The sequence below is a fragment of the Ictidomys tridecemlineatus genome, unplaced genomic scaffold (assembly GCF_052094955.1).
Source record: "Ictidomys tridecemlineatus isolate mIctTri1 unplaced genomic scaffold, mIctTri1.hap1 Scaffold_1519, whole genome shotgun sequence".
Lineage (NCBI taxonomy): Eukaryota > Metazoa > Chordata > Mammalia > Rodentia > Sciuridae > Ictidomys > Ictidomys tridecemlineatus.
The window spans coordinates 68,749-91,687 of record NW_027521339.1 but is presented as its reverse complement, the minus strand read 5'-3'; the positions used below and the strand labels follow the sequence as shown (position 1 = coordinate 91,687).

General features: G+C 41.8%; 1 long non-coding RNA gene across 1 annotated transcript; it reads right to left on the bottom strand.

Annotated features, from left to right (window-relative positions):
- Nucleotides 1–251: 251 nt before the first annotated feature.
- Nucleotides 252–17,340, bottom strand: LOC144372731 (uncharacterized). Its single transcript, XR_013432635.1, has 7 exons — nt 16,810–17,340; nt 12,476–12,658; nt 11,301–11,452; nt 6,966–7,148; nt 5,791–5,942; nt 1,456–1,638; nt 252–432 (listed from the first exon to the last, which is right to left on the bottom strand). It is a non-coding gene; the product is annotated as an uncharacterized LOC144372731 (long non-coding RNA).
- Nucleotides 17,341–22,939: the final 5,599 nt, after the last annotated feature.

Below are 22,939 nucleotides of genomic sequence, written 5' to 3'. Positions count from 1 at the left end.
CCCACCACTGATGTTGGTCCCACATCTGCACTTCATTGCTCCAGGCCCAGTTCCCTGCTGGCTCCTACTCACTGGCATCTCGGTTCTTCACCATGGTCAGAAATTCCACTCAGTCAAAAATGGCACTCCCTGGTTCAGTCATGATGAGCAACAGGAGATCTAAAGGTTCCCAGGGATTTCTGGTCATGGGATTCTCAAACACTTCACGCTATTGCCCTAGCCATATTTCAGGAATGAAGAAGTTGGCACTGTGGGTTTTGATTCCTTCAGGAGCCATTACCTGTTGAGGAATCTCCTTTCAGTAGAAGCTCTGGAGATTGCATGCAGGCAAAGCTTTTCAAGGAGTGGCGAAAGGTCACAGGAATCCAGGCCCATTGGGGTCTCAAATATGAGGTTCATGTGAGTTTTGGCTCTCAACTAGAGCTGAAAAGGCTTTAACAGCAAAATCATGTGAAATCCTGGCTGACATTTCCAGTGCTGTGGAGAAAGCCACCCTCAGCGTAGATCTCAGTTTCCAAAGGCTCCTCTAATGCCTGGCCTTGGAAAATCCCAACACAATTCATGGCAAGAGTTCTCTGAGATCAGTTCCAGAACTCAGTCTCTAATGGCATCACACCAGAGTTCAAGCTGTAGTTGACCCAGTCATCTTTTCCAACCGCCACACAAAAGACCACTATTCTAACAAAAACGCTCCTACATGGCCCTTGTCTTCTTCCATACAGACATTCATCATAACATTCTGGCTGGGGGTTTGCATAGGGGAAGCCGTCTTAGATGGTGTGCCGAGTAAGCTCTCATGCCTACCATATGCCAAATGTCATGGTGGCCTGGACACCCTTCCTGAGAAACAGGATAGATAAAATAAGCCTCTACTTTATACTGACCTGCTTCTCAAATTCGAGGCCTCCTGCCTGCCAGGGGTAGATTCTTTATGCGTACTGGACTCATGAAGAAACCCAAACACCTGTGTGCTAGTTCCTGGAGCACTTGCAACAACTCATTTGACCCACAGGATCCCTGTTCTGACTTCATAGTGGTCAGGAGCCTGACCAGAGGAAGGCAAGAGACTTCATCCAATATTACACTTCTTTTTCATTCTTTTAGATTTGGATGGACACATGGGATTTTTCTTGAGTTCTTTTGGCTGCCTAGAATGTAATTCACAGCCACACACAGGGCCAAGAGTCTGATTCAGACACAGCTTTTACAAAGCACTTTACCTAAAAGGCAGAGATTAGGCCTCCTCATTTCCATTGGAAACTGTTTTCTGAAGGATTCCCAAAATAGTGCCTGAAGGCAAACACCTCCCTGACTTTCAGGGGAACAGAACAATAGGGAGGAAAGAAGCCTGGAGAAATACTTTTCTTTAATTGAACACTGTGGCACTGACAGCTCCTAATCATGCAACTTGGGTGGCTATCTATCCAAGCAGGGATTCTCCAGAGGGATCCTTACCAGTCACGCTAATTTTTGACTTTTCTGAGATGCTTGGCATTCCCTTCAGCAATCCAGTCCATGGTCATGTCACAAAGCTTGATGGTGGTACACATCTTGGACACAAAACCACGAACCCCTTCAGAGAGCGGCCGAAATTCAGGAAGAATACAGGAACTTAGGATCTTGGTAGGTGTTGCCCATCTGCAAGGCAAGCAGCAGTCCATTCATAAATTGGCCATGAGGAGTCCTGCAAAGATTTCCACTACACAGGATACATTCACGGCTGCATTCTTCTCTCTACTCACTTTAACCACAAACCCAGTGGGATCCACTGACATAGAAAGACTCACTAGTTAACAGTCCATTTTAAACCAACAACAACAACAACTACAAAAAGGTTTTCATTCATGCTCTCAGAACATGAGACAAAAGTACAAATTGAAAAACACACCCACTAAGACACACAAACCACCCCTGTATTTGGTCTGCATCTATCCACTCTGTCCTCTGACTGGTGGGTGAAAATATCTTCCTTAGCAGTGGCCTGCCCTGTCTCAGCTCTGGTCTCCTTGTCCATCTGTGTGTAGTTGTCAGGAGCCAGCAATGAGCCAATACTTCTCTCTCAGGAAAAACCCCTGTCCAGACCATTCAAGGCATTTTGCTATCCACACATCACTAGGTGCCAAGAAAGAATGACTCTGGCCTTGGTACAGAGAAACAAGTGAGCCCACTGGGACTGGAACTGCTTGTGGGTGCCTCGCCTCCTGGATCCCAAGTTCAGAGAGTTCCATCACTAAGGAAGTGAGGTGAGGTCACTTCCTTCAGGAAGTGAATGAGGTCACTGCCTTGACAACCACTTTGTCCTAACAGTAGTTTCTAAGGGTCCCATGAGATGGAGGCTGCCCCACCTTCCTGGGACATTTTCCCAAGACATAAAGTTCTATATACCCTAGGAGCCCGGATTCAGCAACCCACACAGGCCTGATTGTGTCCATCTTCTCTGCATTGAGAAGAGGGTGGCTGATTCAGCCACATCTCTTCATCTTGACTGGGTTTTTGGCCATGGAAGATGACTTTAGACCTCACAGGTCCTACCTAGCTGCCTACATTTGCTCCACGGATTATTTCTGCATCTACCTTTGAGCTTCTCAGCAGCTGTAGGATTCCCTACATTCCTACACGGCAAGATCAACTCAGGACCTGCTGTTATGTGAAAATAGACAAAGGGAACAGGGTATGGTTAAGGATATATCAGGTTCTATTTTGGGTAGGAGTCATTCTGCTGGATGAATACGGGTATTGGGAACTGGGATATTTATAGAATGTAAGGAGAAATGTGAGTATGAAAATAGAAAACTAGGTAAGATCTGAAGCACACAAGGGTGTTGGGCCCTTGACTTGCACACATAGTTGTGATTTATGTTCTGCAGAGTTGAATCCTCTCAATCCATATACAATGGCATAAGATCTTGTTCCTGGGACTACTGAATGTAAAACAGATCTTCCAGTGAAATTGAGATACTAGGCAGATTCCAGTGTAGGGAAAGGAAGAAGTGTGAGTTTAGGATTTGGACAAAAGGCCCATTTTGCAATGGAATGAAGTTCTATTAGAGTGTGAATGGGAATGTCAGCACACATGAAGAGTCAGTCACAACAAGGCACTTGGGGAAATAGATATCAATAGTGATGTTAGGAGATCTGGAATGTACAAAATGAGTGACAAGATCAGGGATATTTTGAACAGGGGGGTGATTGAATTAACCTTTGTTAAAAAGAAACAAGTGTATACACACCATAGGATTGAAATTTGAAAAGAGTAGGAAACACAGATATAGATGATTTTAGTAATCCATGCTCTCATTAAAATGAGGCTTTTGTACAAGAATAAGATAAGTGTGAATTTTGCATTTTGTGTCCAGAAGATGATGTGATGAAAGGAATACATGGAGCAGGGGACAGGCGTATTTCTTCCACTATTTCTGGGAGCATGTTTTTGAAACCCTATGATTTAGGGTTTGGGGATAAAAATAGGTGGACCTGGGTCTACATATATAAAGATGATTTATAAATTGACCATACGGTGAAAAAAAATAAAAAATAACATGTTACTATTTTGAATAATGGATTGAATTGATATTTTAATAAATACATGAAATCTGGTATTCACATACAAATATTCAATCCCAGTAGGCATACATCTATTGGTAATATTAGGGTTACTAATTATACCAAACTGGGTTTGAGTTTTGCTTCGAAAATGATGATGGAATTCAAAAGTAATGTGTTTTAAAAGAAATCTCATGAAAAAGCAAGTAAAGATCCATAGAGAAATCCATGGGTTCTGATACCGGGAGTGAAGTGAATCATATGCATATCAATTTGTGAATATTGGATGAAATGATACATCCTATGATTTATCATTTTCGAAGAAATAGGAATTTAACAATTTTGAATGAAAATTTACTTCAAAATACACATCATGTTTCATATGAATATTCTTTCATTGATGTTCAACTGGGTCACTTACTGTAGAAATATTAGGGTTCGTACTCAATCTTCACTCAAGTTCATTTTGAGTATTCAGAAATGAATATGTAGAGCAAGAAAATGAATATGTCTGAGAAATATCTTGTGAAAAGTTGATTTAAATCAACACAGATGGACATGAAAGAATCAAGGTAGTATAAGTGTATGACACATGTATTTCATGTTTGCAAATCCATAGTATATATTTAATATATTAAAATGTAAGGTACCTATGCCAATCAAAATTCCTAAGGGGATATATGTCCTTCACATATGTACCCAAAATATTCATTTTCCTCTACATTGTTTCATGTATAAACTTGTTGAAGTATAAGCTCACCACAGCTTGAATTTTTAGTTACCTCAGTGTATTGGGGGGAAGTGATCCCTTCATGAAATTTGTATTTTCCAAATTCAGAATACTCTCAAGAATATAACTGTGATGGCAGGAGGATTATATATGTGTATATAAAAATATACATTGTGACCCAGGCGACAGAGACAGGGAGTCAGGAAGTTACATATTTGTGAATTTTGAAAAGTCATGGAGAAATAAAAGGAGAAAAATGTGTGGGAGGTTTTATAATATGTATCTCTGATGAGGCAAAAGGCAAGTCCAAGTAGACACCGTGCCTCCTATCAAATGCCTCTACTTCTAGTCCTCTGGAGTATTTTTATCGATGTTATGAGAAGGAGTCAGAGTCCAGTAAGTTATGGGTTAGTGTCAGAGATTCGATATTTCAAATGGCAAAACGGAAAATGGGTCTAATATACATGCGAACATGTGCCACATAAAAATCTTCCACTGTCATCCACCACAATGCCTTGACAATACTATCACCCCAAATAACACACGATGAGAGGAGAAGAAGAAAAAAATCTGTGAATACATATCTGGATTAGAAATTCTGAGGAGCTCACAAACTTGGGTGTGGCAGAAGAGATCCCAAAAGTAGGGGGCAGGGTAAACAAACCACAAACATGGAACATTGCTGGCCTAATGACTTCTTGACTATCTGCCTCTGACATTTGTGCACTAGAAATATAGCTTTGTGCTTTAGCTTCCTTTGCAGTGAGACCATGAAAGCTTGGTCTCAGTCTATGTGAACAGGAGGACATGGTTTTATATTGTCCAATACCAGCAGGAGGCAGCAGAGCTGAATCCTCTCTTTGTAGGGTAACTGTGGCCATGGGGTATGAATGTCTCCCTGGGTGGATTGTGAAGCCTTTGGCTCACCCTCCAGTTTTAATGGCATTTCTTGCAGCTTCTCTGGAAAATTGGTGGGTGTTTTTTTTTTGAAATACATAAAGGTCAACTGGGGCACGGTGCAGGAGGGAGCTCTGTCACGTGGGGTGGTTCAGGGTCTGAAGGAAAAAACACAAACTGGGCTGCTACCCAGTATATCTTTCCCCCTTGAGCATAGCAACTTGATTCTGAGCATCACACCAAATCCTCTCCCCACAACAACATGCCTTTATATTTTAGGGTCTGCTGGCTGCACCTTGTCAGTCACATGTCATTCGAAGAAATGACAGGAGCACAGGGGCCCACCACTGATGTTGGTCCCACATCTGCACTTCATTGCTCCAGGCCCAGTTCCCTGCTGGCTCCTACTCACTGGCATCTCGGTTCTTCACCATGGTCAGAAATTCCACTCAGTCAAAAATGGCACTCCCTGGTTCAGTCATGATGAGCAACAGGAGATCTAAAGGTTCCCAGGGATTTCTGGTCATGGGATTCTCAAACACTTCACGCTATTGCCCTAGCCATATTTCAGGAATGAAGAAGTTGGCACTGTGGGTTTTGATTCCTTCAGGAGCCATTACCTGTTGAGGAATCTCCTTTCAGTAGAAGCTCTGGAGATTGCATGCAGGCAAAGCTTTTCAAGGAGTGGCGAAAGGTCACAGGAATCCAGGCCCATTGGGGTCTCAAATATGAGGTTCATGTGAGTTTTGGCTCTCAACTAGAGCTGAAAAGGCTTTAACAGCAAAATCATGTGAAATCCTGGCTGACATTTCCAGTGCTGTGGAGAAAGCCACCCTCAGCGTAGATCTCAGTTTCCAAAGGCTCCTCTAATGCCTGGCCTTGGAAAATCCCAACACAATTCATGGCAAGAGTTCTCTGAGATCAGTTCCAGAACTCAGTCTCTAATGGCATCACACCAGAGTTCAAGCTGTAGTTGACCCAGTCATCTTTTCCAACCGCCACACAAAAGACCACTATTCTAACAAAAACGCTCCTACATGGCCCTTGTCTTCTTCCATACAGACATTCATCATAACATTCTGGCTGGGGGTTTGCATAGGGGAAGCCGTCTTAGATGGTGTGCCGAGTAAGCTCTCATGCCTACCATATGCCAAATGTCATGGTGGCCTGGACACCCTTCCTGAGAAACAGGATAGATAAAATAAGCCTCTACTTTATACTGACCTGCTTCTCAAATTCGAGGCCTCCTGCCTGCCAGGGGTAGATTCTTTATGCGTACTGGACTCATGAAGAAACCCAAACACCTGTGTGCTAGTTCCTGGAGCACTTGCAACAACTCATTTGACCCACAGGATCCCTGTTCTGACTTCATAGTGGTCAGGAGCCTGACCAGAGGAAGGCAAGAGACTTCATCCAATATTACACTTCTTTTTCATTCTTTTAGATTTGGATGGACACATGGGATTTTTCTTGAGTTCTTTTGGCTGCCTAGAATGTAATTCACAGCCACACACAGGGCCAAGAGTCTGATTCAGACACAGCTTTTACAAAGCACTTTACCTAAAAGGCAGAGATTAGGCCTCCTCATTTCCATTGGAAACTGTTTTCTGAAGGATTCCCAAAATAGTGCCTGAAGGCAAACACCTCCCTGACTTTCAGGGGAACAGAACAATAGGGAGGAAAGAAGCCTGGAGAAATACTTTTCTTTAATTGAACACTGTGGCACTGACAGCTCCTAATCATGCAACTTGGGTGGCTATCTATCCAAGCAGGGATTCTCCAGAGGGATCCTTACCAGTCACGCTAATTTTTGACTTTTCTGAGATGCTTGGCATTCCCTTCAGCAATCCAGTCCATGGTCATGTCACAAAGCTTGATGGTGGTACACATCTTGGACACAAAACCACGAACCCCTTCAGAGAGCGGCCGAAATTCAGGAAGAATACAGGAACTTAGGATCTTGGTAGGTGTTGCCCATCTGCAAGGCAAGCAGCAGTCCATTCATAAATTGGCCATGAGGAGTCCTGCAAAGATTTCCACTACACAGGATACATTCACGGCTGCATTCTTCTCTCTACTCACTTTAACCACAAACCCAGTGGGATCCACTGACATAGAAAGACTCACTAGTTAACAGTCCATTTTAAACCAACAACAACAACAACTACAAAAAGGTTTTCATTCATGCTCTCAGAACATGAGACAAAAGTACAAATTGAAAAACACACCCACTAAGACACACAAACCACCCCTGTATTTGGTCTGCATCTATCCACTCTGTCCTCTGACTGGTGGGTGAAAATATCTTCCTTAGCAGTGGCCTGCCCTGTCTCAGCTCTGGTCTCCTTGTCCATCTGTGTGTAGTTGTCAGGAGCCAGCAATGAGCCAATACTTCTCTCTCAGGAAAAACCCCTGTCCAGACCATTCAAGGCATTTTGCTATCCACACATCACTAGGTGCCAAGAAAGAATGACTCTGGCCTTGGTACAGAGAAACAAGTGAGCCCACTGGGACTGGAACTGCTTGTGGGTGCCTCGCCTCCTGGATCCCAAGTTCAGAGAGTTCCATCACTAAGGAAGTGAGGTGAGGTCACTTCCTTCAGGAAGTGAATGAGGTCACTGCCTTGACAACCACTTTGTCCTAACAGTAGTTTCTAAGGGTCCCATGAGATGGAGGCTGCCCCACCTTCCTGGGACATTTTCCCAAGACATAAAGTTCTATATACCCTAGGAGCCCGGATTCAGCAACCCACACAGGCCTGATTGTGTCCATCTTCTCTGCATTGAGAAGAGGGTGGCTGATTCAGCCACATCTCTTCATCTTGACTGGGTTTTTGGCCATGGAAGATGACTTTAGACCTCACAGGTCCTACCTAGCTGCCTACATTTGCTCCACGGATTATTTCTGCATCTACCTTTGAGCTTCTCAGCAGCTGTAGGATTCCCTACATTCCTACACGGCAAGATCAACTCAGGACCTGCTGTTATGTGAAAATAGACAAAGGGAACAGGGTATGGTTAAGGATATATCAGGTTCTATTTTGGGTAGGAGTCATTCTGCTGGATGAATACGGGTATTGGGAACTGGGATATTTATAGAATGTAAGGAGAAATGTGAGTATGAAAATAGAAAACTAGGTAAGATCTGAAGCACACAAGGGTGTTGGGCCCTTGACTTGCACACATAGTTGTGATTTATGTTCTGCAGAGTTGAATCCTCTCAATCCATATACAATGGCATAAGATCTTGTTCCTGGGACTACTGAATGTAAAACAGATCTTCCAGTGAAATTGAGATACTAGGCAGATTCCAGTGTAGGGAAAGGAAGAAGTGTGAGTTTAGGATTTGGACAAAAGGCCCATTTTGCAATGGAATGAAGTTCTATTAGAGTGTGAATGGGAATGTCAGCACACATGAAGAGTCAGTCACAACAAGGCACTTGGGGAAATAGATATCAATAGTGATGTTAGGAGATCTGGAATGTACAAAATGAGTGACAAGATCAGGGATATTTTGAACAGGGGGGTGATTGAATTAACCTTTGTTAAAAAGAAACAAGTGTATACACACCATAGGATTGAAATTTGAAAAGAGTAGGAAACACAGATATAGATGATTTTAGTAATCCATGCTCTCATTAAAATGAGGCTTTTGTACAAGAATAAGATAAGTGTGAATTTTGCATTTTGTGTCCAGAAGATGATGTGATGAAAGGAATACATGGAGCAGGGGACAGGCGTATTTCTTCCACTATTTCTGGGAGCATGTTTTTGAAACCCTATGATTTAGGGTTTGGGGATAAAAATAGGTGGACCTGGGTCTACATATATAAAGATGATTTATAAATTGACCATACGGTGAAAAAAAATAAAAAATAACATGTTACTATTTTGAATAATGGATTGAATTGATATTTTAATAAATACATGAAATCTGGTATTCACATACAAATATTCAATCCCAGTAGGCATACATCTATTGGTAATATTAGGGTTACTAATTATACCAAACTGGGTTTGAGTTTTGCTTCGAAAATGATGATGGAATTCAAAAGTAATGTGTTTTAAAAGAAATCTCATGAAAAAGCAAGTAAAGATCCATAGAGAAATCCATGGGTTCTGATACCGGGAGTGAAGTGAATCATATGCATATCAATTTGTGAATATTGGATGAAATGATACATCCTATGATTTATCATTTTCGAAGAAATAGGAATTTAACAATTTTGAATGAAAATTTACTTCAAAATACACATCATGTTTCATATGAATATTCTTTCATTGATGTTCAACTGGGTCACTTACTGTAGAAATATTAGGGTTCGTACTCAATCTTCACTCAAGTTCATTTTGAGTATTCAGAAATGAATATGTAGAGCAAGAAAATGAATATGTCTGAGAAATATCTTGTGAAAAGTTGATTTAAATCAACACAGATGGACATGAAAGAATCAAGGTAGTATAAGTGTATGACACATGTATTTCATGTTTGCAAATCCATAGTATATATTTAATATATTAAAATGTAAGGTACCTATGCCAATCAAAATTCCTAAGGGGATATATGTCCTTCACATATGTACCCAAAATATTCATTTTCCTCTACATTGTTTCATGTATAAACTTGTTGAAGTATAAGCTCACCACAGCTTGAATTTTTAGTTACCTCAGTGTATTGGGGGGAAGTGATCCCTTCATGAAATTTGTATTTTCCAAATTCAGAATACTCTCAAGAATATAACTGTGATGGCAGGAGGATTATATATGTGTATATAAAAATATACATTGTGACCCAGGCGACAGAGACAGGGAGTCAGGAAGTTACATATTTGTGAATTTTGAAAAGTCATGGAGAAATAAAAGGAGAAAAATGTGTGGGAGGTTTTATAATATGTATCTCTGATGAGGCAAAAGGCAAGTCCAAGTAGACACCGTGCCTCCTATCAAATGCCTCTACTTCTAGTCCTCTGGAGTATTTTTATCGATGTTATGAGAAGGAGTCAGAGTCCAGTAAGTTATGGGTTAGTGTCAGAGATTCGATATTTCAAATGGCAAAACGGAAAATGGGTCTAATATACATGCGAACATGTGCCACATAAAAATCTTCCACTGTCATCCACCACAATGCCTTGACAATACTATCACCCCAAATAACACACGATGAGAGGAGAAGAAGAAAAAAATCTGTGAATACATATCTGGATTAGAAATTCTGAGGAGCTCACAAACTTGGGTGTGGCAGAAGAGATCCCAAAAGTAGGGGGCAGGGTAAACAAACCACAAACATGGAACATTGCTGGCCTAATGACTTCTTGACTATCTGCCTCTGACATTTGTGCACTAGAAATATAGCTTTGTGCTTTAGCTTCCTTTGCAGTGAGACCATGAAAGCTTGGTCTCAGTCTATGTGAACAGGAGGACATGGTTTTATATTGTCCAATACCAGCAGGAGGCAGCAGAGCTGAATCCTCTCTTTGTAGGGTAACTGTGGCCATGGGGTATGAATGTCTCCCTGGGTGGATTGTGAAGCCTTTGGCTCACCCTCCAGTTTTAATGGCATTTCTTGCAGCTTCTCTGGAAAATTGGTGGGTGTTTTTTTTTTGAAATACATAAAGGTCAACTGGGGCACGGTGCAGGAGGGAGCTCTGTCACGTGGGGTGGTTCAGGGTCTGAAGGAAAAAACACAAACTGGGCTGCTACCCAGTATATCTTTCCCCCTTGAGCATAGCAACTTGATTCTGAGCATCACACCAAATCCTCTCCCCACAACAACATGCCTTTATATTTTAGGGTCTGCTGGCTGCACCTTGTCAGTCACATGTCATTCGAAGAAATGACAGGAGCACAGGGGCCCACCACTGATGTTGGTCCCACATCTGCACTTCATTGCTCCAGGCCCAGTTCCCTGCTGGCTCCTACTCACTGGCATCTCGGTTCTTCACCATGGTCAGAAATTCCACTCAGTCAAAAATGGCACTCCCTGGTTCAGTCATGATGAGCAACAGGAGATCTAAAGGTTCCCAGGGATTTCTGGTCATGGGATTCTCAAACACTTCACGCTATTGCCCTAGCCATATTTCAGGAATGAAGAAGTTGGCACTGTGGGTTTTGATTCCTTCAGGAGCCATTACCTGTTGAGGAATCTCCTTTCAGTAGAAGCTCTGGAGATTGCATGCAGGCAAAGCTTTTCAAGGAGTGGCGAAAGGTCACAGGAATCCAGGCCCATTGGGGTCTCAAATATGAGGTTCATGTGAGTTTTGGCTCTCAACTAGAGCTGAAAAGGCTTTAACAGCAAAATCATGTGAAATCCTGGCTGACATTTCCAGTGCTGTGGAGAAAGCCACCCTCAGCGTAGATCTCAGTTTCCAAAGGCTCCTCTAATGCCTGGCCTTGGAAAATCCCAACACAATTCATGGCAAGAGTTCTCTGAGATCAGTTCCAGAACTCAGTCTCTAATGGCATCACACCAGAGTTCAAGCTGTAGTTGACCCAGTCATCTTTTCCAACCGCCACACAAAAGACCACTATTCTAACCAAAACGCTCCTACATGGCCCTTGTCTTCTTCCATACAGACACTCATCATAACATTCTGGCTGGGGGTTTGCATAGGGGAAGCCGTCTTAGATGGTGTGCCGAGTAAGCTCTCATGCCTACCATATGCCAAATGTCATGGTGGCCTGGACACCCTTCCTGAGAAACAGGATAGATAAAATAAGCCTCTACTTTATACTGATCTGCTTCTCAAATTCGAGGCCTCCTGCCTGCCAGGGGTAGATTCTTTATGCGTACTGGACTCATGAAGAAACCCAAACACCTGTGTGCTAGTTCCTGGAGCACTTGCAACAACTCATTTGACCCACAGGATCCCTGTTCTGACTTCATAGTGGTCAGGAGCCTGACCAGAGGAAGGCAAGAGACTTCATCCAATATTACACTTCTTTTTCATTCTTTTAGATTTGGATGGACACATGGGATTTTTCTTGAGTTCTTTTGGCTGCCTAGAATGTAATTCACAGCCACACACAGGGCCAAGAGTCTGATTCAGACACAGCTTTTACAAAGCACTTTACCTAAAAGGCAGAGATTAGGCCTCCTCATTTCCATTGGAAACTGTTTTCTGAAGGATTCCCAAAATAGTGCCTGAAGGCAAACACCTCCCTGACTTTCAGGGGAACAGAACAATAGGGAGGAAAGAAGCCTGGAGAAATACTTTTCTTTAATTGAACACTGTGGCACTGACAGCTCCTAATCATGCAACTTGGGTGGCTATCTATCCAAGCAGGGATTCTCCAGAGGGATCCTTACCAGTCACGCTAATTTTTGACTTTTCTGAGATGCTTGGCATTCCCTTCAGCAATCCAGTCCATGGTCATGTCACAAAGCTTGATGGTGGTACACATCTTGGACACAAAACCACGAACCCCTTCAGAGAGCGGCCGAAATTCAGGAAGAATACAGGAACTTAGGATCTTGGTAGGTGTTGCCCATCTGCAAGGCAAGCAGCAGTCCATTCATAAATTGGCCATGAGGAGTCCTGCAAAGATTTCCACTACACAGGATACATTCACGGCTGCATTCTTCTCTCTACTCACTTTAACCACAAACCCAGTGGGATCCACTGACATAGAAAGACTCACTAGTTAACAGTCCATTTTAAACCAACAACAACAACAATAACAAAACGGTTTTCATTCATGCTCTCAGAACATGAGACAAAAGTACAAATTGAAAAACACACCCACTAAGACACACAAACCACCCCTGTATTTGGTCTGCATCTATCCACTCTGTCCTCTGACTGGTGGGTGAAAATATCTTCCTTAGCAGTGGCCTGCCCTGTCTCAGCTCTGGTCTCCTTGTTCATCTGTGTGTAGTTGTCAGGAGCCAGCAATGAGCCAATACTTCTCTCTCAGGAAAAACCCCTGTCCAGACCATTCAAGGCATTTTGCTATCCACACATCACTAGGTGCCAAGAAAGAATGACTCTGGCCTTGGTACAGAGAAACAAGTGAGCCCACTGGGACTGGAACTGCTTGTGGGTGCCTCGCCTCCTGGATCCCAAGTTCAGAGAGTTCCATCACTAAGGAAGTGAGGTGAGGTCACTTCCTTCAGGAAGTGAATGAGGTCACTGCCTTGACAACCACTTTGTCCTAACAGTAGTTTCTAAGGGTCCCATGAGATGGAGGCTGCCCCACCTTCCTGGGACATTTTCCCAAGACATAAAGTTCTATATACCCTAGGAGCCCGGATTCAGCAACCCACACAGGCCTGATTGTGTCCATCTTCTCTGCATTGAGAAGAGGGTGGCTGATTCAGCCACATCTCTTCATCTTGACTGGGTTTTTGGCCATGGAAGATGACTTTAGACCTCACAGGTCCTACCTAGCTGCCTACATTTGCTCCACGGATTATTTCTGCATCTACCTTTGAGCTTCTCAGCAGCTGTAGGATTCCCTACATTCCTACACGGCAAGATCAACTCAGGACCTGCTGTTATGTGAAAATAGACAAAGGGAACAGGGTATGGTTAAGGATATATCAGGTTCTATTTTGGGTAGGAGTCATTCTGCTGGATGAATACGGGTATTGGGAACTGGGATATTTATAGAATGTAAGGAGAAATGTGAGTATGAAAATAGAAAACTAGGTAAGATCTGAAGCACACAAGGGTGTTGGGCCCTTGACTTGCACACATAGTTGTGATTTATGTTCTGCAGAGTTGAATCCTCTCAATCCATATACAATGGCATAAGATCTTGTTCCTGGGACTACTGAATGTAAAACAGATCTTCCAGTGAAATTGAGATACTAGGCAGATTCCAGTGTAGGGAAAGGAAGAAGTGTGAGTTTAGGATTTGGACAAAAGGCCCATTTTGCAATGGAATGAAGTTCTATTAGAGTGTAAATGGGAATGTCAGCACACATGAAGAGTCAGTCACAACAAGGCACTTGGGGAAATAGATATCAATAGTGATGTTAGGAGATCTGGAATGTACAAAATGAGTGACAAGATCAGGCATATTTTGAACAGGGGGGTGATTGAATTAACCTTTGTTAAAAAGAAACAAGTGTATACACACCATAGGATTGAAATTTGAAAAGAGTAGGAAACACAGATATAGATGATTTTAGTAATCCATGCTCTCATTAAAATGAGGCTTTTGCACAAGAATAAGATAAGTGTGAATTTTGCATTTTGTGTCCAGAAGATGATGTGATGAAAGGAATACATGGAGCAGGGGACAGGCGTATTTCTTCCACTATTTCTGGGAGCATGTTTTTGAAACCCTATGATTTAGGGTTTAGGGATAAAAATAGGTGGACCTGGGTCTACGTATATAAAGATGATGCATGAATAGACCATATGGTGAAAAAAAGAACTATAACAGGTTACTATTTTGAATAATGGATTGAATTGATATTTCAATAAATAGATGAAATCTGGTATTCACATACAAATATTCAATCCCAGTAGGCATACATCTACTGGTAATATTAGGGTTACTAATTATACCAAACTGGGTTTGAGTTTTGCTTCGAAAATGATGATGGAATTCAAAAGTAATGTGTTTTAAAAGAAATCTCATGAAAAAGCAAGTAAAGATCCATAGAGAAATCCATGGGTTCTGATACCGGGAGTGAAGTGAATCATATGCATATCAATTTGTGAATATTGGATGAAATGATACATGTATGATTTATCATTTTCGAAGAAATAGGAATTTAACAATTTTGAATGAAAATTTACTTCAAAATACACATCATGTTTCATATGAATATTCTTTCATTGATGTTCAACTGGGTCACTTACTGTAGAAATATTAGGGTTCGTACTCAATCTTCACTCAAGTTCATTTTGAGTATTCAGAAATGAATATGTAGAGCAAGAAAATGAATATGTCTGAGAAATATCTTGTGAAAAGTTGATTTAAGTCAACACAGATGGACATGAAAGAATCAAGGTAGTATAAGTATATGACACATGTATTTCATGTTTGCAAATCCATAGTATATATTTAATATATTAAAATGTAAGGTACCTATGCCAATCAAAATTCCTAAGGGGATATATGTCCTTCACATATGTACCCAAAATATTCATTTTCCTCTACATTGTTTCATGTATAAACTTGTTGAAGTATAAGCTCACCACAGCTTGAATTTTTAGTTACCTCAGTGTATTGGGGGGAAGTGATCCCTTCATGAAATTTGTATTTTCCAAATTCAGAATACTCTCAAGAATATAACTGTGATGGCAGGAGGATTATATATGTGTATATAAAAATATACATTGTGACCCAGGCGACAGAGACAGGGAGTCAGGAAGTTACATATTTGTGAATTTTGAAAAGTCATGGAGAAATAAAAGGAGAAAAATGTGTGGGAGGTTTTATAATATGTATCTCTGATGAAGCAAAAGGCAAGTCCAAGTAGACACCGTGCCTCCTATCAAATGCCTCTACTTCTAGTCCTCTGGAGTATTTTTATCGATGTTATGAGAAGGAGTCAGAGTCCAGTAAGTTATGGGTTAGTGTCAGAGATTCGATATTTCAAATGGCAAAACGGAAAATGGGTCTAATATACATGCGAACATGTGCCACATAAAAATCTTCCACTGTCATCCACCACAATGCCTTGACAATACTATCACCCCAAATAACACACGATGAGAGGAGAAGAAGAAAAAAAATCTGTGAATACATATCTGGATTAGAAATTCTGAGGAGCTCACAAACTTGGGTGTGGCAGAAGAGATCCCAAAAGTAGGGGGCAGGGTAAACAAACCACAAACATGGAACATTGCTGGCCTAATGACTTCTTGACTATCTGCCTCTGACATTTGTGCACTAGAAATATAGCTTTGTGCTTTAGCTTCCTTTGCAGTGAGACCATGAAAGCTTGGTCTCAGTCTATGTGAACAGGAGGACATGGTTTTATATTTTCCAATACCAGCAGGAGGCAGCAGAGCTGAATCCTCTCTTTGTAGGGTAACTGTGGCCATGGGGTATGAATGTCTCCCTGGGTGGATTGTGAAGCCTTTGGCTCACCCTCCAGTTTTAATGGCATTTCTTGCAGCTTCTCTGGAAAATTGGTGGGTGTTTTTTTTTTGAAATACATAAAGGTCAACTGGGGCACGGTGCAGGAGGGAGCTCTGTCACGTGGGGTGTTTCAGGGTCTGAAGGAAAAAACACAAACTGGGCTGCTACCCAGTATATCTTTCCCCCTTGAGCATAGCAACTTGATTCTGAGCATCACACCAAATCCTCTCCCCACAACAACATGCCTTTATATTTTAGGGTCTGCTGGCTGCACCTTGTCAGTCACATGTCATTCGAAGAAATGACAGGAGCACAGGGGCCCACCACTGATGTTGGTCACACATCTGCACTCCATTGCTCCAGGCCCAGTTCCCTGCTGACTCCTACTCACTGGCATCTCGGTTCTTCACCATGGTCAGGATTTCCACTCAGTCAAAAATGGCACTCTCTGGTTCAGTCATGATGAGCAACAGGAGATCTAAAGGTTCTCCAGGGATTTCTGGTCATGGGATTCTCAAACACTTCACGCTATTGCCCTAGCCATATTTCAGGAATGAAGAAGTTGGCACTGTGGGTTTTGATTCCTTCAGGAGCCATTACCTGTTGAGGAATCTCCTTTCAGTAGAAGCTCTGGAGATTGCATGCAGGCAAAGCTTTTCAAGGAGTGGCGAAAGGTCACAGGAATCCAGGCCCATTGGGGTCTCAAATATGAGGTTCATGTGAGTTTTGGCTCTCAACTAGAGCTGAAAAGGCTTTAACAGCAAAATCATGTGAAATCCTGGCTGAGATTTCCAGTGCTGTGGAGAAAGCCACCCTCAGCGTAGATCTCAGTTTCCAAAGGCTCCTCTAATGCCTGGCCTTGGAAAATCCCAACACAATTCATGGCAAGAGTTCTCTGAGATCAGTTCCAGAACTCAGTCTCTAATGGCATCACACCAGAGTTCAAGCTGTAGTTGACCCAGTCATCTTTTCCAACCGCCACACAAAAGACCACTATTCTAACCAAAACGCTCCTACATGGCCCTTGTCTTCTTCCATACAGACACTCATCATAACATTCTGGCTGGGGGTTTGCATAGGGGAAGCCGTCTTAGATGGTGTGCCGAGTAAGCTCTCATGCCTACCATATGCCAAATGTCATGGTGGCCTGGACACCCTTCCTGAGAAACAGGATAGATAAAATAAGCCTCTACTTTATACTGATCTGCTTCTCAAATTCGAGGCCTCCTGCCTGCCAGGGGTAGATTCTTTATGCGTACTGGACTCATGAAGAAACCCAAACACCTGTGTGCTAGTTCCTGGAGCACTTGCAACAACTCATTTGACCCACAGGATCCCTGTTCTGACTTCATAGTGGTCAGGAGCCTGACCAGAGGAAGGCAAGAGACTTCATCCAATATTACACTTCTTTTTCATTCTTTTAGATTTGGATGGACACATGGGATTTTTCTTGAGTTCTTTTGGGTGCCTAGAATGTAATTCACAGCCACACACAGGGCCAAGAGTCTGATTCAGACACAGCTTTTGCAAAGCACTTTACCTAAAAGGCAGAGATTAGGCCTCCTCATTTCCATTGGAAACTGTTTTCTGAAGGATTCCCAAAATAGTGCCTGAAGGCAAACACCTCCCTGACTTTCAGGGGAACAGAACAATAGGGAGGAAAGAAGCCTGGAGAAATACTTTTCTTTAATTGAACACTGTGGCACTGACAGCTCCTAATCATGCAACTTGGGTGGCTATCTATCCAAGCAGGGATTCTCCAGAGGGATCCTTACCAGTCACGCTAATTTTTGACTTTTCTGAGATGCTTGGCATTCCCTTCAGCAATCCAGTCCATGGTCATGTCACAAAGCTTGATGGTGGTACACATCTTGGACACAAAACCACGAACCCCTTCAGAGAGCGGCCGAAATTCAGGAAGAATACAGGAACTTAGGATCTTGGTAGGTGTTGCCCATCTGCAAGGCAAGCAGCAGTCCATTCATAAATTGGCCATGAGGAGTCCTGCAAAGATTTCCACTACACAGGATACATTCACGGCTGCATTCTTCTCTCTACTCACTTTAACCACAAACCCAGTGGGATCCACTGACATAGAAAGACTCACTAGTTAACAGTCCATTTTAAACCAATAACAACAACAACAATAACAACAAAAAACTTTTTTCATTCATGCTCTCAGAACATGAGACAAAAGTACAAATTGAAAAACACACCCACTAAGACACACAAACCACCCCTGTATTTGGTCTGCATCTATCCACTCTGTCCTCTGACTGGTGGGTGAAAATATTTTCCTTAGCAGTGGCCTGCCCTGTCTCAGCTCTGGTCTCCTTGTTCATCTGTGTGTAGGTGTCAGGAGCCAGCAATGAGGCAATACTTCTTTCTCAGGAAAAACCCCTGTCCGGCAAGATCAACTCAAGACCTGCTGTGATGTGAAAATATATTGAGGGAACCGAGTCTGGTTAAGGGTCATATCAGGTTCGATTTGGGTTAGGAGTCATTCTGCTGGATGAATATGGGTATTGGGCACTGGGATATATATAAGAATCTAAGGTGAAATGTAAGTATTAAAATATAAAACTAGGTAAGCTCTGAAGCACACAAGGGTGTTGGGCCCTTGATTTGCATACATAGTTTTGAATTATGTTCTGCAGAGGTGAATCCTTTAAATCCATATACAATGGCATAACATCTTGTACCTGGGAATACTGAATGTAAAAGAGAACTTCCAGTGAAATTGAGATAGTAGGCAGGATCCCAGTGTAGGGTAAGGAAGAAGAGTGTGTTTAGGATTTGGGCAAAAGGCCCCTTTCACAATCCAATGAATTTCTATTAGAGTGTAAATGGGAATGGCAGCCCACAAGAAGAGTCAGTCACAACAAGGCACTTGGGGAAATAGATATGAAGAGGGATGTTAGGAGATTGGGCAAAGTACATAATGAGTGATAAGATCAGGGATATTTTCAACAGGGGAGTGGTTGAATACAGTATCCTAGAAAGAAACAAGTGTATACTCACCATAGGATTGAAATTTGAAAACAATAGGCAACGAAGATGTAGATGATTTTAGTAATCCATGCTCTCATTAAAATTAGGCTTTGGAAGAATCATAAGATAAGTGTGAGTTTTGCATTTTGTGTCCAGAAGATGATGTGATGAAAGGAATACATGGAGCAGGTGACATGTGTATTTCTTCCACCATTTCTGGGAGCATGTTTTGAAACCCTATCATTTAGAGATTGGGGATAAAAATAGGTGTACCCTGGGTCTACGTATATAGAGATGATGCATGAATAGACCATACGGTGACTAAAAAATATAACAGGTTACTATTTTAAATAATGGATTGAATTGATATTTTAAAAAATACAAGAAATCTGGTATTCACATACAAACATTCAATCCAAGTAGTTGTACATCTAGTGGTAATATTAGGTTGCTAATTATACCAAACTGTGTTTGAGTTTTGCTTCGCAATTGATGATGGAATTCAAAAGTAATGTGTTATAAAAGAAATCGCATGAAAAAGCAAGTAAAGCAACATGGAGAAATACATGGGTTCTGATACAGGGAGTGAATGTAAGTGAATCATATGCATATCAATGTGTGAATATTGGATAAAATGATACATCCTATGAAGTATCATTTCTGAAGAAATAGGAATTTAACAATTTTGAATGAAAATTTACTTCAAAACACACATCAAGTCCCATATGAATATACTTTCATTGATGTTAAACTGGGTCACTTACTGTAGAAATATGAGGGTTAGTACTCAATATTCACTGAAGTTCATTTTGAGTATTCAGAAAAGAATATGGATGTCAAGAAAATGAATATTTCTGAGAAATACCTTGTGAAAAGTTGATTATAAATCCACACAGATAGATGTTAAAGAATCACGGTAGTATAAGTATATGACTCATAGATTTCATGTTTGCAAATCCATACTATATCTTTAATATATTAAAATGTAATAGTACTTATACCAATGGAAATTTATTAGGGGATATATATCCTTCACATATGTACTCAAAATATTCATTTTCCTCTACGTTGTTTCATGTATAAACCTGTTGAAGAATAAGCTCACCACAGCATGAATTATCAGTTACCTCAGTGTATTGGGGGGCAATGATCTCTTCATGAAATTTGTATTTTCCAAAATCAGAGTCCTCTCAAGAATATACCTGTGATGGCAGTAGGATTATATATGTGTATATAAAAATATACATTGTGACCCAGGCAACAGAGATAGGGAGTCAGGAAGTTACATATTTGTTAATTTTGATAATTCATGGAGAAATGAAAGGAGAAAAATGTGTGACAGGTTTTATAACATGGATCTCTGATGAAGCAAAGGGCAAGTCCAAGTATTCACCATGCCTCCTATAAAATGCCTCTACTTGTATTACTTTAGGATTATTTTTATCGATGTTACGATAAGTAGTCAGAGTCCAGTAGGTTATGGGTTAGTGTCAGAGATTCAATATTTCAAATGGCAAAACGGAAAATGAGTCTAATATATATGCGAACACGTGCCACATAGAAATCTTCCACTGTCATCCACCACAATGCCTGGACATTACTATCACCCCAAATAAGACACAATCAGAGGAGAAGAGGAAAATAATCTGTGAATACATATCTGGAATTGGAAATTCTGAGGAGCTCACAAACTTGGGTGTGGCAGAAGAGATCCCAAAAGTAGTGGACAGGGTACACATTCCACGAACATGGAACTTCGCTGGCCTAATGACTTCTTGACTATCTGCCTCTGACATTTGTGCACTAGGCAATATAGCTTTGTGCTTAGGCTTCCTTTGCAGTGAGACCATGAAAGCTTGGTCTCAGTCTCGGTGAACAGGAGGACATGGTTTCGTATTTTCCAATACAAACAGGAAACAGCAGAGCTGAATCCTCTCTTTGTAGGCAACTGTGACCATTGGGGTATGAGTGTCTCCCTGGGTGGATTGTGAAGCCTTTGGCTCACCCTCCAGTTTTAATGGTATTTCTTTCAGCTTCCCTGGAAGTTTGGTGTTTGCTTTGAAATCCATAAAAGTCAACCAGGACACAGTGCTGGAGGGAGCTCTGTCACGTGGGGTGAGTCAGGGTCTGAAGGAAAAAACACAAACTGGGCTGCTACCCCATATATCTTTCCCACTTGAGCATAGCAACTTGATTCTGAGCATCGCACCAGATCCTCTCCCCACAACAACATGCCTTTATATTTTAGGGTCTGCTGGCTGCACCTTGTCAGTCACATGTCATTTGGAGGCCAATGACAGAACCACAGGGGCTCACCACAGATGTTGGTCACACACCTGCACTCTATTGCTCCAGGCCCAGTTCCCTGCTGGCTCCTACTCACTGGCATCTCTGTTCTTCACCATAGTCATGAATTCGACTAAGTCAAAAACAGCACTGGCTGGTTCAGTCATGATGAGCAACAGGAGATCTCAAGGTTCTCCAGGGATTTCTGGTCATGGGATTCTCAAAACCTTCATGTTATTGGCCTAGCCATATTTCAAGAAGGAAGAAGTTGGCACTGTGGGTTTGGATTCATTCAGGAGCCATTAAGGGTTGAGGAATCTCCTTTCAGTAAAAGCTCTGGAGATCGCAGGCAGGCAAGGCTTTTCAAGGAGTGGCAAAAGGTCACAGGAGTCCAGGCCCATTGGGGTCTAAAATATGAGGTTCATGTGAGTTTGGGCTCTCAACTATAGATGAAAAGGATTTAACAGCAAAATCATGTGAAATCCTGGCTGAGATTCCTAGTTCTGTGGAAAATGCCACCCTAGGCCGAGATCTCAGTTTCTAAAGGCTCCTCTAATGCCTGGCCTTGTAAAATCCCAACACAATTCATGGCAACAGTTCTCTGAGATCAGTTCCAGAACTGAGTGTCTAATGGCATCACACCAGAGTTCAAGCTGAGGTGGACCCAGTCATCTTTTCCAACCACCACACAAAAGACCACTATTCTAACAAAAACGCTCCTACATGGCCCTTGTCTTCTTCCATACAGACACTCATCATAACATTCTGACTGGGTCACTTACTGTAGAAATATGAGGGTTAGTAATCAATATTCACTGAAGTTCATTTTGAGTATTCAGAAATGAATACTGATGTTAAGAAAATGAATATTTCTGAGAAATATCTTGTGAAAAGCTCTGGCCAGGAGCCACTGCAGGGTTAGAGGGAACCATGCACGCCATACATTCAGTTCCCTTCCTAAACGCTCTAGGACACTCTTTAGGTCCAGCTGGTATGAAGAATGTGGGGGCATTAGAGGTGATAAGGCAAAACTGCAGGCCTTCAAAACACTCCATGAGGGATCAGCCCACTCAACATGCACCTTCCATCCAGTTGGAAGCAGGCCACCACATAGATGTATTGTTATTGACCCAGAAAGCCATGATCAGTAAATTATATTAAAAACACAGAAAACATCATGAATCATAATCTATGGTGCATTCAAAAAAAAAACAAAACAAAACTTGTAAACAAACATATAAACATAGAAAAAAATCTAGAAAAATATGTCAAATACAAAGTGGTAGACTATGGAAGAAGTTTTCCCTTCTTGCTTCTGTGTTGATTTTCTAAATGGGCAGTGTAGCAGCGTCCCTACAATTGCCCCACTACCTGCTCAGCCACATCTGAGTCAGGCTGTGGAGGAGGGAGGGCTGAGGGAAGCTGGCTCTGCATCTGATCTCAGCAGCCCATC